Genomic DNA, 9,989 nt, shown 5'->3' with positions numbered 1-9,989 from the left:
GGGGTGCTGCCGTCTTTCATCTATCATCATCTGTGATCTTGGCTCAGGCCCGAAAAGACTCGCTATTTGGAAATTTTCGGTTCAAAGTATTACATTGGCCCATTTAAAATTGTGCTGCCCCCTGTGAGAATCGAACTCACGACCCCTGGTTTACAAGACCAGTGCTCTGCCCCTGAGCTAAGGAGGCTGTTGCAGTGTATGCTTCTTTGCGTTCACCACAGCCGTCGAGAAAAATACACTTCAGAGCTTAGAAAATGCGTACAAAGATTTACTCTGCCACAACAATTCGCAACCACTGAGGTCCACAGCGATGACTGACGGGGTGCTGCCGTCTTTCATCTATCATCATCTGTGATCTTGGCTCAGGCCCGAAAAGACTCGCTATTTGGAAATTTTCGGTTCAAAGTATTACATTGGCCCATTTAAAATTGTGCTGCCCCCTGTGAGAATCGAACTCACGACCCCTGGTTTACAAGACCAGTGCTCTGCCCCTGAGCTAAGGAGGCTGTTGCAGTGTATGCTTCTTTGCGTTCACCACAGCCGTCGAGAAAAATACACTTCAGAGCTTAGAAAATGCGTACAAAGATTTACTCTGCCACAACAATTCGCAACCACTGAGGTCCACAGCGATGACTGACGGGGTGCTGCCGTCTTTCATCTATCATCATCTGTGATCTTGGCTCAGGCCCGAAAAGACTCGCTATTTGGAAATTTTCGGTTCAAAGTATTACATTGGCCCATTTAAAATTGTGCTGCCCCCTGTGAGAATCGAACTCACGACCCCTGGTTTACAAGACCAGTGCTCTGCCCCTGAGCTAAGGAGGCTGTTGCAGTGTATGCTTCTTTGCGTTCACCACAGCCGTCGAGAAAAATACACTTCAGAGCTTAGAAAATGCGTACAAAGATTTACTCTGCCACAACAATTCGCAACCACTGAGGTCCACAGCGATGACTGACGGGGTGCTGCCGTCTTTCATCTATCATCATCTGTGATCTTGGCTCAGGCCCGAAAAGACTCGCTATTTGGAAATTTTCGGTTCAAAGTATTACATTGGCCCATTTAAAATTGTGCTGCCCCCTGTGAGAATCGAACTCACGACCCCTGGTTTACAAGACCAGTGCTCTGCCCCTCAGCTAAGGAGGCTGTTGCAGTGTATGCTTCTTTGCGTTCACCACAGCCGTCGAGAAAAATACACTTCAGAGCTTAGAAAATGCGTACAAAGATTTACTCTGCCACAACAATTCGCAACCACTGAGGTCCACAGCGATGACTGACGGGGTGCTGCCGTCTTTCATCTATCATCATCTGTGATCTTGGCTCAGGCCCGAAAAGACTCGCTATTTGGAAATTTTCGGTTCAAAGTATTACATTGGCCCATTTAAAATTGTGCTGCCCCCTGTGAGAATCGAACTCACGACCCCTGGTTTACAAGACCAGTGCTCTGCCCCTGAGCTAAGGAGGCTGTTGCAGTGTATGCTTCTTTGCGTTCACCACAGCCGTCGAGAAAAATACACTTCAGAGCTTAGAAAATGCGTACAAAGATTTACTCTGCCACAACAATTCGCAACCACTGAGGTCCACAGCGATGACTGACGGGGTGCTGCCGTCTTTCATCTATCATCATCTGTGATCTTGGCTCAGGCCCGAAAAGACTCGCTATTTGGAAATTTTCGGTTCAAAGTATTACATTGGCCCATTTAAAATTGTGCTGCCCCCTGTGAGAATCGAACTCACGACCCCTGGTTTACAAGACCAGTGCTCTGCCCCTGAGCTAAGGAGGCTGTTGCAGTGTATGCTTCTTTGCGTTCACCACAGCCGTCGAGAAAAATACACTTCAGAGCTTAGAAAATGCGTACAAAGATTTACTCTGCCACAACAATTCGCAACCACTGAGGTCCACAGCGATGACTGACGGGGTGCTGCCGTCTTTCATCTATCATCATCTGTGATCTTGGCTCAGGCCCGAAAAGACTCGCTATTTGGAAATTTTCGGTTCAAAGTATTACATTGGCCCATTTAAAATTGTGCTGCCCCCTGTGAGAATCGAACTCACGACCCCTGGTTTACAAGACCAGTGCTCTGCCCCTGAGCTAAGGAGGCTGTTGCAGTGTATGCTTCTTTGCGTTCACCACAGCCGTCGAGAAAAATACACTTCAGAGCTTAGAAAATGCGTACAAAGATTTACTCTGCCACAACAATTCGCAACCACTGAGGTCCACAGCGATGACTGACGGGGTGCTGCCGTCTTTCATCTATCATCATCTGTGATCTTGGCTCAGGCCCGAAAAGACTCGCTATTTGGAAATTTTCGGTTCAAAGTATTACATTGGCCCATTTAAGATTGTGCTGCCCCCTGTGAGAATCGAACTCACGACCCCTGGTTTACAAGACCAGTGCTCTGCCCCTGAGCTAAGGAGGCTGTTGCAGTGTATGCTTCTTTGCGTTCACCACAGCCGTCGAGAAAAATACACTTCAGAGCTTAGAAAATGCGTACAAAGATTTACTCTGCCACAACAATTCGCAACCACTGAGGTCCACAGCGATGACTGACGGGGTGCTGCCGTCTTTCATCTATCATCATCTGTGATCTTGGCTCAGGCCCGAAAAGACTCGCTATTTGGAAATTTTCGGTTCAAAGTATTACATTGGCCCATTTAAAATTGTGCTGCCCCCTGTGAGAATCGAACTCACGACCCCTGGTTTACAAGACCAGTGCTCTGCCCCTGAGCTAAGGAGGCTGTTGCAGTGTATGCTTCTTTGCGTTCACCACAGCCGTCGAGAAAAATACACTTCAGAGCTTAGAAAATGCGTACAAAGATTTACTCTGCCACAACAATTCGCAACCACTGAGGTCCACAGCGATGACTGACGGGGTGCTGCCGTCTTTCATCTATCATCATCTGTGATCTTGGCTCAGGCCCGAAAAGACTCGCTATTTGGAAATTTTCGGTTCAAAGTATTACATTGGCCCATTTAAAATTGTGCTGCCCCCTGTGAGAATCGAACTCACGACCCCTGGTTTACAAGACCAGTGCTCTGCCCCTGAGCTAAGGAGGCTGTTGCAGTGTATGCTTCTTTGCGTTCACCACAGCCGTCGAGAAAAATACACTTCAGAGCTTAGAAAATGCGTACAAAGATTTACTCTGCCACAACAATTCGCAACCACTGAGGTCCACAGCGATGACTGACGGGGTGCTGCCGTCTTTCATCTATCATCATCTGTGATCTTGGCTCAGGCCCGAAAAGACTCGCTATTTGGAAATTTTCGGTTCAAAGTATTACATTGGCCCATTTAAAATTGTGCTGCCCCCTGTGAGAATCGAACTCACGACCCCTGGTTTACAAGACCAGTGCTCTGCCCCTGAGCTAAGGAGGCTGTTGCAGTGTATGCTTCTTTGCGTTCACCACAGCCGTCGAGAAAAATACACTTCAGAGCTTAGAAAATGCGTACAAAGATTTACTCTGCCACAACAATTCGCAACCACTGAGGTCCACAGCGATGACTGACGGGGTGCTGCCGTCTTTCATCTATCATCATCTGTGATCTTGGCTCAGGCCCGAAAAGACTCGCTATTTGGAAATTTTCGGTTCAAAGTATTACATTGGCCCATTTAAAATTGTGCTGCCCCCTGTGAGAATCGAACTCACGACCCCTGGTTTACAAGACCAGTGCTCTGCCCCTGAGCTAAGGAGGCTGTTGCAGTGTATGCTTCTTTGCGTTCACCACAGCCGTCGAGAAAAATACACTTCAGAGCTTAGAAAATGCGTACAAAGATTTACTCTGCCACAACAATTCGCAACCACTGAGGTCCACAGCGATGACTGACGGGGTGCTGCCGTCTTTCATCTATCATCATCTGTGATCTTGGCTCAGGCCCGAAAAGACTCGCTATTTGGAAATTTTCGGTTCAAAGTATTACATTGGCCCATTTAAAATTGTGCTGCCCCCTGTGAGAATCGAACTCACGACCCCTGGTTTACAAGACCAGTGCTCTGCCCCTGAGCTAAGGAGGCTGTTGCAGTGTATGCTTCTTTGCGTTCACCACAGCCGTCGAGAAAAATACACTTCAGAGCTTAGAAAATGCGTACAAAGATTTACTCTGCCACAACAATTCGCAACCACTGAGGTCCACAGCGATGACTGACGGGGTGCTGCCGTCTTTCATCTATCATCATCTGTGATCTTGGCTCAGGCCCGAAAAGACTCGCTATTTGGAAATTTTCGGTTCAAAGTATTACATTGGCCCATTTAAAATTGTGCTGCCCCCTGTGAGAATCGAACTCACGACCCCTGGTTTACAAGACCAGTGCTCTGCCCCTGAGCTAAGGAGGCTGTTGCAGTGTATGCTTCTTTGCGTTCACCACAGCCGTCGAGAAAAATACACTTCAGAGCTTAGAAAATGCGTACAAAGATTTACTCTGCCACAACAATTCGCAACCACTGAGGTCCACAGCGATGACTGACGGGGTGCTGCCGTCTTTCATCTATCATCATCTGTGATCTTGGCTCAGGCCCGAAAAGACTCGCTATTTGGAAATTTTCGGTTCAAAGTATTACATTGGCCCATTTAAAATTGTGCTGCCCCCTGTGAGAATCGAACTCACGACCCCTGGTTTACAAGACCAGTGCTCTGCCCCTGAGCTAAGGAGGCTGTTGCAGTGTATGCTTCTTTGCGTTCACCACAGCCGTCGAGAAAAATACACTTCAGAGCTTAGAAAATGCGTACAAAGATTTACTCTGCCACAACAATTCGCAACCACTGAGGTCCACAGCGATGACTGACGGGGTGCTGCCGTCTTTCATCTATCATCATCTGTGATCTTGGCTCAGGCCCGAAAAGACTCGCTATTTGGAAATTTTCGGTTCAAAGTATTACATTGGCCCATTTAAAATTGTGCTGCCCCCTGTGAGAATCGAACTCACGACCCCTGGTTTACAAGACCAGTGCTCTGCCCCTGAGCTAAGGAGGCTGTTGCAGTGTATGCTTCTTTGCGTTCACCACAGCCGTCGAGAAAAATACACTTCAGAGCTTAGAAAATGCGTACAAAGATTTACTCTGCCACAACAATTCGCAACCACTGAGGTCCACAGCGATGACTGACGGGGTGCTGCCGTCTTTCATCTATCATCATCTGTGATCTTGGCTCAGGCCCGAAAAGACTCGCTATTTGGAAATTTTCGGTTCAAAGTATTACATTGGCCCATTTAAAATTGTGCTGCCCCCTGTGAGAATCGAACTCACGACCCCTGGTTTACAAGACCAGTGCTCTGCCCCTGAGCTAAGGAGGCTGTTGCAGTGTATGCTTCTTTGCGTTCACCACAGCCGTCGAGAAAAATACACTTCAGAGCTTAGAAAATGCGTACAAAGATTTACTCTGCCACAACAATTCGCAACCACTGAGGTCCACAGCGATGACTGACGGGGTGCTGCCGTCTTTCATCTATCATCATCTGTGATCTTGGCTCAGGCCCGAAAAGACTCGCTATTTGGAAATTTTCGGTTCAAAGTATTACATTGGCCCATTTAAAATTGTGCTGCCCCCTGTGAGAATCGAACTCACGACCCCTGGTTTACAAGACCAGTGCTCTGCCCCTGAGCTAAGGAGGCTGTTGCAGTGTATGATTCTTTGCGTTCACCACAGCCGTCGAGAAAAATACACTTCAGAGCTTAGAAAATGCGTACAAAGATTTACTCTGCCACAACAATTCGCAACCACTGAGGTCCACAGCGATGACTGACGGGGTGCTGCCGTCTTTCATCTATCATCATCTGTGATCTTGGCTCAGGCCCGAAAAGACTCGCTATTTGGAAATTTTCGGTTCAAAGTATTACATTGGCCCATTTAAAATTGTGCTGCCCCCTGTGAGAATCGAACTCACGACCCCTGGTTTACAAGACCAGTGCTCTGCCCCTGAGCTAAGGAGGCTGTTGCAGTGTATGCTTCTTTGCGTTCACCACAGCCGTCGAGAAAAATACACTTCAGAGCTTAGAAAATGCGTACAAAGATTTACTCTGCCACAACAATTCGCAACCACTGAGGTCCACAGCGATGACTGACGGGGTGCTGCCGTCTTTCATCTATCATCATCTGTGATCTTGGCTCAGGCCCGAAAAGACTCGCTATTTGGAAATTTTCGGTTCAAAGTATTACATTGGCCCATTTAAAATTGTGCTGCCCCCTGTGAGAATCGAACTCACGACCCCTGGTTTACAAGACCAGTGCTCTGCCCCTGAGCTAAGGAGGCTGTTGCAGTGTATGCTTCTTTGCGTTCACCACAGCCGTCGAGAAAAATACACTTCAGAGCTTAGAAAATGCGTACAAAGATTTACTCTGCCACAACAATTCGCAACCACTGAGGTCCACAGCGATGACTGACGGGGTGCTGCCGTCTTTCATCTATCATCATCTGTGATCTTGGCTCAGGCCCGAAAAGACTCGCTATTTGGAAATTTTCGGTTCAAAGTATTACATTGGCCCATTTAAAATTGTGCTGCCCCCTGTGAGAATCGAACTCACGACCCCTGGTTTACAAGACCAGTGCTCTGCCCCTGAGCTAAGGAGGCTGTTGCAGTGTATGCTTCTTTGCGTTCACCACAGCCGTCGAGAAAAATACACTTCAGAGCTTAGAAAATGCGTACAAAGATTTACTCTGCCACAACAATTCGCAACCACTGAGGTCCACAGCGATGACTGACGGGGTGCTGCCGTCTTTCATCTATCATCATCTGTGATCTTGGCTCAGGCCCGAAAAGACTCGCTATTTGGAAATTTTCGGTTCAAAGTATTACATTGGCCCATTTAAAATTGTGCTGCCCCCTGTGAGAATCGAACTCACGACCCCTGGTTTACAAGACCAGTGCTCTGCCCCTGAGCTAAGGAGGCTGTTGCAGTGTATGCTTCTTTGCGTTCACCACAGCCGTCGAGAAAAATACACTTCAGAGCTTAGAAAATGCGTACAAAGATTTACTCTGCCACAACAATTCGCAACCACTGAGGTCCACAGCAATGACTGACGGGGTGCTGCCGTCTTTCATCTATCATCATCTGTGATCTTGGCTCAGGCCCGAAAAGACTCGCTATTTGGAAATTTTCGGTTCAAAGTATTACATTGGCCCATTTAAAATTGTGCTGCCCCCTGTGAGAATCGAACTCACGACCCCTGGTTTACAAGACCAGTGCTCTGCCCCTGAGCTAAGGAGGCTGTTGCAGTGTATGCTTCTTTGCGTTCACCACAGCCGTCGAGAAAAATACACTTAAGAGCTTAGAAAATGCGTACAAAGATTTACTCTGCCACAACAATTCGCAACCACTGAGGTCCACAGCGATGACTGACGGGGTGCTGCCGTCTTTCATCTATCATCATCTGTGATCTTGGCTCAGGCCCGAAAAGACTCGCTATTTGGAAATTTTCGGTTCAAAGTATTACATTGGCCCATTTAAAATTGTGCTGCCCCCTGTGAGAATCGAACTCACGACCCCTGGTTTACAAGACCAGTGCTCTGCCCCTGAGCTAAGGAGGCTGTTGCAGTGTATGCTTCTTTGCGTTCACCACAGCCGTCGAGAAAAATACACTTCAGAGCTTAGAAAATGCGTACAAAGATTTACTCTGCCACAACAATTCGCAACCACTGAGGTCCACAGCGATGACTGACGGGGTGCTGCCGTCTTTCATCTATCATCATCTGTGATCTTGGCTCAGGCCCGAAAAGACTCGCTATTTGGAAATTTTCGGTTCAAAGTATTACATTGGCCCATTTAAAATTGTGCTGCCCCCTGTGAGAATCGAACTCACGACCCCTGGTTTACAAGACCAGTGCTCTGCCCCTGAGCTAAGGAGGCTGTTGCAGTGTATGCTTCTTTGCGTTCACCACAGCCGTCGAGAAAAATACACTTCAGAGCTTAGAAAATGCGTACAAAGATTTACTCTGCCACAACAATTCGCAACCACTGAGGTCCACAGCGATGACTGACGGGGTGCTGCCGTCTTTCATCTATCATCATCTGTGATCTTGGCTCAGGCCCGAAAAGACTCGCTATTTGGAAATTTTCGGTTCAAAGTATTACATTGGCCCATTTAAAATTGTGCTGCCCCCTGTGAGAATCGAACTCACGACCCCTGGTTTACAAGACCAGTGCTCTGCCCCTGAGCTAAGGAGGCTGTTGCAGTGTATGCTTCTTTGCGTTCACCACAGCCGTCGAGAAAAATACACTTCAGAGCTTAGAAAATGCGTACAAAGATTTACTCTGCCACAACAATTCGCAACCACTGAGGTCCACAGCGATGACTGACGGGGTGCTGCCGTCTTTCATCTATCATCATCTGTGATCTTGGCTCAGGCCCGAAAAGACTCGCTATTTGGAAATTTTCGGTTCAAAGTATTACATTGGCCCATTTAAAATTGTGCTGCCCCCTGTGAGAATCGAACTCACGACCCCTGGTTTACAAGACCAGTGCTCTGCCCCTGAGCTAAGGAGGCTGTTGCAGTGTATGCTTCTTTGCGTTCACCACAGCCGTCGAGAAAAATACACTTCAGAGCTTAGAAAATGCGTACAAAGATTTACTCTGCCACAACAATTCGCAACCACTGAGGTCCACAGCGATGACTGACGGGGTGCTGCCGTCTTTCATCTATCATCATCTGTGATCTTGGCTCAGGCCCGAAAAGACTCGCTATTTGGAAATTTTCGGTTCAAAGTATTACATTGGCCCATTTAAAATTGTGCTGCCCCCTGTGAGAATCGAACTCACGACCCCTGGTTTACAAGACCAGTGCTCTGCCCCTGAGCTAAGGAGGCTGTTGCAGTGTATGCTTCTTTGCGTTCACCACAGCCGTCGAGAAAAATACACTTCAGAGCTTAGAAAATGCGTACAAAGATTTACTCTGCCACAACAATTCGCAACCACTGAGGTCCACAGCGATGACTGACGGGGTGCTGCCGTCTTTCATCTATCATCATCTGTGATCTTGGCTCAGGCCCGAAAAGACTCGCTATTTGGAAATTTTCGGTTCAAAGTATTACATTGGCCCATTTAAAATTGTGCTGCCCCCTGTGAGAATCGAACTCACGACCCCTGGTTTACAAGACCAGTGCTCTGCCCCTGAGCTAAGGAGGCTGTTGCAGTGTATGCTTCTTTGCGTTCACCACAGCCGTCGAGAAAAATACACTTCAGAGCTTAGAAAATGCGTACAAAGATTTACTCTGCCACAACAATTCGCAACCACTGAGGTCCACAGCGATGACTGACGGGGTGCTGCCGTCTTTCATCTATCATCATCTGTGATCTTGGCTCAGGCCCGAAAAGACTCGCTATTTGGAAATTTTCGGTTCAAAGTATTACATTGGCCCATTTAAAATTGTGCTGCCCCCTGTGAGAATCGAACTCACGACCCCTGGTTTACAAGACCAGTGCTCTGCCCCTGAGCTAAGGAGGCTGTTGCAGTGTATGCTTCTTTGCGTTCACCACAGCCATCGAGAAAAATACACTTCAGAGCTTAGAAAATGCGTACAAAGATTTACTCTGCCACAACAATTCGCAACCACTGAGGTCCACAGCGATGACTGACGGGGTGCTGCCGTCTTTCATCTATCATCATCTGTGATCTTGGCTCAGGCCCGAAAAGACTCGCTATTTGGAAATTTTCGGTTCAAAGTATTACATTGGCCCATTTAAAATTGTGCTGCCCCCTGTGAGAATCGAACTCACGACCCCTGGTTTACAAGACCAGTGCTCTGCCCCTGAGCTAAGGAGGCTGTTGCAATGTATGCTTCTTTGCGTTCACCACAGCCGTCGAGAAAAATACACTTCAGAGCTTAGAAAATGCGTACAAAGATTTACTCTGCCACAACAATTCGCAACCACTGAGGTCCACAGCGATGACTGACGGGGTGCTGCCGTCTTTCATCTATCATCATCTGTGATCTTGGCTCAGGCCCGAAAAGACTCGCTATTTGGAAATTTTCGGTTCAAAGTATTACATTGGCC

At 47.6% G+C, this 9,989-nt stretch overlaps 31 non-coding genes across 31 annotated transcripts; all 31 read right to left on the bottom strand.

The window, feature by feature from the left end:
- Positions 1-115: 115 nt before the first annotated feature.
- Positions 116-187, bottom strand: Trnat-ugu (transfer RNA threonine (anticodon UGU)). The gene has a single exon. It is a non-coding gene; the product is annotated as a tRNA-Thr (tRNA).
- A 247-nt stretch (positions 188-434) lies between these two features.
- Trnat-ugu (transfer RNA threonine (anticodon UGU)) lies at positions 435-506 on the bottom strand. Its single transcript has one exon. It is a non-coding gene; the product is annotated as a tRNA-Thr (tRNA).
- Positions 507-753: 247 nt separating this feature from the next.
- Trnat-ugu (transfer RNA threonine (anticodon UGU)) lies at positions 754-825 on the bottom strand. The gene has a single exon. It is a non-coding gene; the product is annotated as a tRNA-Thr (tRNA).
- Positions 826-1,072: 247 nt separating this feature from the next.
- On the bottom strand, positions 1,073-1,144 carry Trnat-ugu (transfer RNA threonine (anticodon UGU)). Its single transcript has one exon. It is a non-coding gene; the product is annotated as a tRNA-Thr (tRNA).
- A 247-nt stretch (positions 1,145-1,391) lies between these two features.
- Positions 1,392-1,463, bottom strand: Trnat-ugu (transfer RNA threonine (anticodon UGU)). Its single transcript has one exon. It is a non-coding gene; the product is annotated as a tRNA-Thr (tRNA).
- A 247-nt stretch (positions 1,464-1,710) lies between these two features.
- Positions 1,711-1,782, bottom strand: Trnat-ugu (transfer RNA threonine (anticodon UGU)). Its single transcript has one exon. It is a non-coding gene; the product is annotated as a tRNA-Thr (tRNA).
- Positions 1,783-2,029: 247 nt separating this feature from the next.
- Trnat-ugu (transfer RNA threonine (anticodon UGU)) lies at positions 2,030-2,101 on the bottom strand. Its single transcript has one exon. It is a non-coding gene; the product is annotated as a tRNA-Thr (tRNA).
- Positions 2,102-2,348: 247 nt separating this feature from the next.
- Trnat-ugu (transfer RNA threonine (anticodon UGU)) lies at positions 2,349-2,420 on the bottom strand. Its single transcript has one exon. It is a non-coding gene; the product is annotated as a tRNA-Thr (tRNA).
- Positions 2,421-2,667: 247 nt separating this feature from the next.
- Trnat-ugu (transfer RNA threonine (anticodon UGU)) lies at positions 2,668-2,739 on the bottom strand. Its single transcript has one exon. It is a non-coding gene; the product is annotated as a tRNA-Thr (tRNA).
- Positions 2,740-2,986: 247 nt separating this feature from the next.
- On the bottom strand, positions 2,987-3,058 carry Trnat-ugu (transfer RNA threonine (anticodon UGU)). Its single transcript has one exon. It is a non-coding gene; the product is annotated as a tRNA-Thr (tRNA).
- A 247-nt stretch (positions 3,059-3,305) lies between these two features.
- Positions 3,306-3,377, bottom strand: Trnat-ugu (transfer RNA threonine (anticodon UGU)). Its single transcript has one exon. It is a non-coding gene; the product is annotated as a tRNA-Thr (tRNA).
- A 247-nt stretch (positions 3,378-3,624) lies between these two features.
- Trnat-ugu (transfer RNA threonine (anticodon UGU)) lies at positions 3,625-3,696 on the bottom strand. The gene has a single exon. It is a non-coding gene; the product is annotated as a tRNA-Thr (tRNA).
- A 247-nt stretch (positions 3,697-3,943) lies between these two features.
- Positions 3,944-4,015, bottom strand: Trnat-ugu (transfer RNA threonine (anticodon UGU)). The gene has a single exon. It is a non-coding gene; the product is annotated as a tRNA-Thr (tRNA).
- Positions 4,016-4,262: 247 nt separating this feature from the next.
- Positions 4,263-4,334, bottom strand: Trnat-ugu (transfer RNA threonine (anticodon UGU)). Its single transcript has one exon. It is a non-coding gene; the product is annotated as a tRNA-Thr (tRNA).
- A 247-nt stretch (positions 4,335-4,581) lies between these two features.
- Positions 4,582-4,653, bottom strand: Trnat-ugu (transfer RNA threonine (anticodon UGU)). The gene has a single exon. It is a non-coding gene; the product is annotated as a tRNA-Thr (tRNA).
- A 247-nt stretch (positions 4,654-4,900) lies between these two features.
- Trnat-ugu (transfer RNA threonine (anticodon UGU)) lies at positions 4,901-4,972 on the bottom strand. Its single transcript has one exon. It is a non-coding gene; the product is annotated as a tRNA-Thr (tRNA).
- Positions 4,973-5,219: 247 nt separating this feature from the next.
- Trnat-ugu (transfer RNA threonine (anticodon UGU)) lies at positions 5,220-5,291 on the bottom strand. The gene has a single exon. It is a non-coding gene; the product is annotated as a tRNA-Thr (tRNA).
- Positions 5,292-5,538: 247 nt separating this feature from the next.
- Trnat-ugu (transfer RNA threonine (anticodon UGU)) lies at positions 5,539-5,610 on the bottom strand. The gene has a single exon. It is a non-coding gene; the product is annotated as a tRNA-Thr (tRNA).
- A 247-nt stretch (positions 5,611-5,857) lies between these two features.
- Trnat-ugu (transfer RNA threonine (anticodon UGU)) lies at positions 5,858-5,929 on the bottom strand. Its single transcript has one exon. It is a non-coding gene; the product is annotated as a tRNA-Thr (tRNA).
- A 247-nt stretch (positions 5,930-6,176) lies between these two features.
- Positions 6,177-6,248, bottom strand: Trnat-ugu (transfer RNA threonine (anticodon UGU)). Its single transcript has one exon. It is a non-coding gene; the product is annotated as a tRNA-Thr (tRNA).
- A 247-nt stretch (positions 6,249-6,495) lies between these two features.
- Positions 6,496-6,567, bottom strand: Trnat-ugu (transfer RNA threonine (anticodon UGU)). Its single transcript has one exon. It is a non-coding gene; the product is annotated as a tRNA-Thr (tRNA).
- A 247-nt stretch (positions 6,568-6,814) lies between these two features.
- Positions 6,815-6,886, bottom strand: Trnat-ugu (transfer RNA threonine (anticodon UGU)). The gene has a single exon. It is a non-coding gene; the product is annotated as a tRNA-Thr (tRNA).
- Positions 6,887-7,133: 247 nt separating this feature from the next.
- On the bottom strand, positions 7,134-7,205 carry Trnat-ugu (transfer RNA threonine (anticodon UGU)). Its single transcript has one exon. It is a non-coding gene; the product is annotated as a tRNA-Thr (tRNA).
- A 247-nt stretch (positions 7,206-7,452) lies between these two features.
- Positions 7,453-7,524, bottom strand: Trnat-ugu (transfer RNA threonine (anticodon UGU)). Its single transcript has one exon. It is a non-coding gene; the product is annotated as a tRNA-Thr (tRNA).
- Positions 7,525-7,771: 247 nt separating this feature from the next.
- Positions 7,772-7,843, bottom strand: Trnat-ugu (transfer RNA threonine (anticodon UGU)). The gene has a single exon. It is a non-coding gene; the product is annotated as a tRNA-Thr (tRNA).
- A 247-nt stretch (positions 7,844-8,090) lies between these two features.
- On the bottom strand, positions 8,091-8,162 carry Trnat-ugu (transfer RNA threonine (anticodon UGU)). The gene has a single exon. It is a non-coding gene; the product is annotated as a tRNA-Thr (tRNA).
- Positions 8,163-8,409: 247 nt separating this feature from the next.
- Trnat-ugu (transfer RNA threonine (anticodon UGU)) lies at positions 8,410-8,481 on the bottom strand. The gene has a single exon. It is a non-coding gene; the product is annotated as a tRNA-Thr (tRNA).
- Positions 8,482-8,728: 247 nt separating this feature from the next.
- Trnat-ugu (transfer RNA threonine (anticodon UGU)) lies at positions 8,729-8,800 on the bottom strand. The gene has a single exon. It is a non-coding gene; the product is annotated as a tRNA-Thr (tRNA).
- Positions 8,801-9,047: 247 nt separating this feature from the next.
- Trnat-ugu (transfer RNA threonine (anticodon UGU)) lies at positions 9,048-9,119 on the bottom strand. Its single transcript has one exon. It is a non-coding gene; the product is annotated as a tRNA-Thr (tRNA).
- A 247-nt stretch (positions 9,120-9,366) lies between these two features.
- Trnat-ugu (transfer RNA threonine (anticodon UGU)) lies at positions 9,367-9,438 on the bottom strand. Its single transcript has one exon. It is a non-coding gene; the product is annotated as a tRNA-Thr (tRNA).
- Positions 9,439-9,685: 247 nt separating this feature from the next.
- Trnat-ugu (transfer RNA threonine (anticodon UGU)) lies at positions 9,686-9,757 on the bottom strand. The gene has a single exon. It is a non-coding gene; the product is annotated as a tRNA-Thr (tRNA).
- Between the last annotated feature and the right edge of the window lie 232 nt (positions 9,758-9,989).

Source organism: Schistocerca nitens, chromosome 1 (assembly GCF_023898315.1).
Source record: "Schistocerca nitens isolate TAMUIC-IGC-003100 chromosome 1, iqSchNite1.1, whole genome shotgun sequence".
NCBI classification, from domain to species: Eukaryota; Metazoa; Arthropoda; class Insecta; order Orthoptera; family Acrididae; genus Schistocerca; species Schistocerca nitens.
The sequence above is the reverse complement of the archived record's forward strand: the minus strand, read 5'-3'. Positions and strand labels throughout refer to the sequence as shown.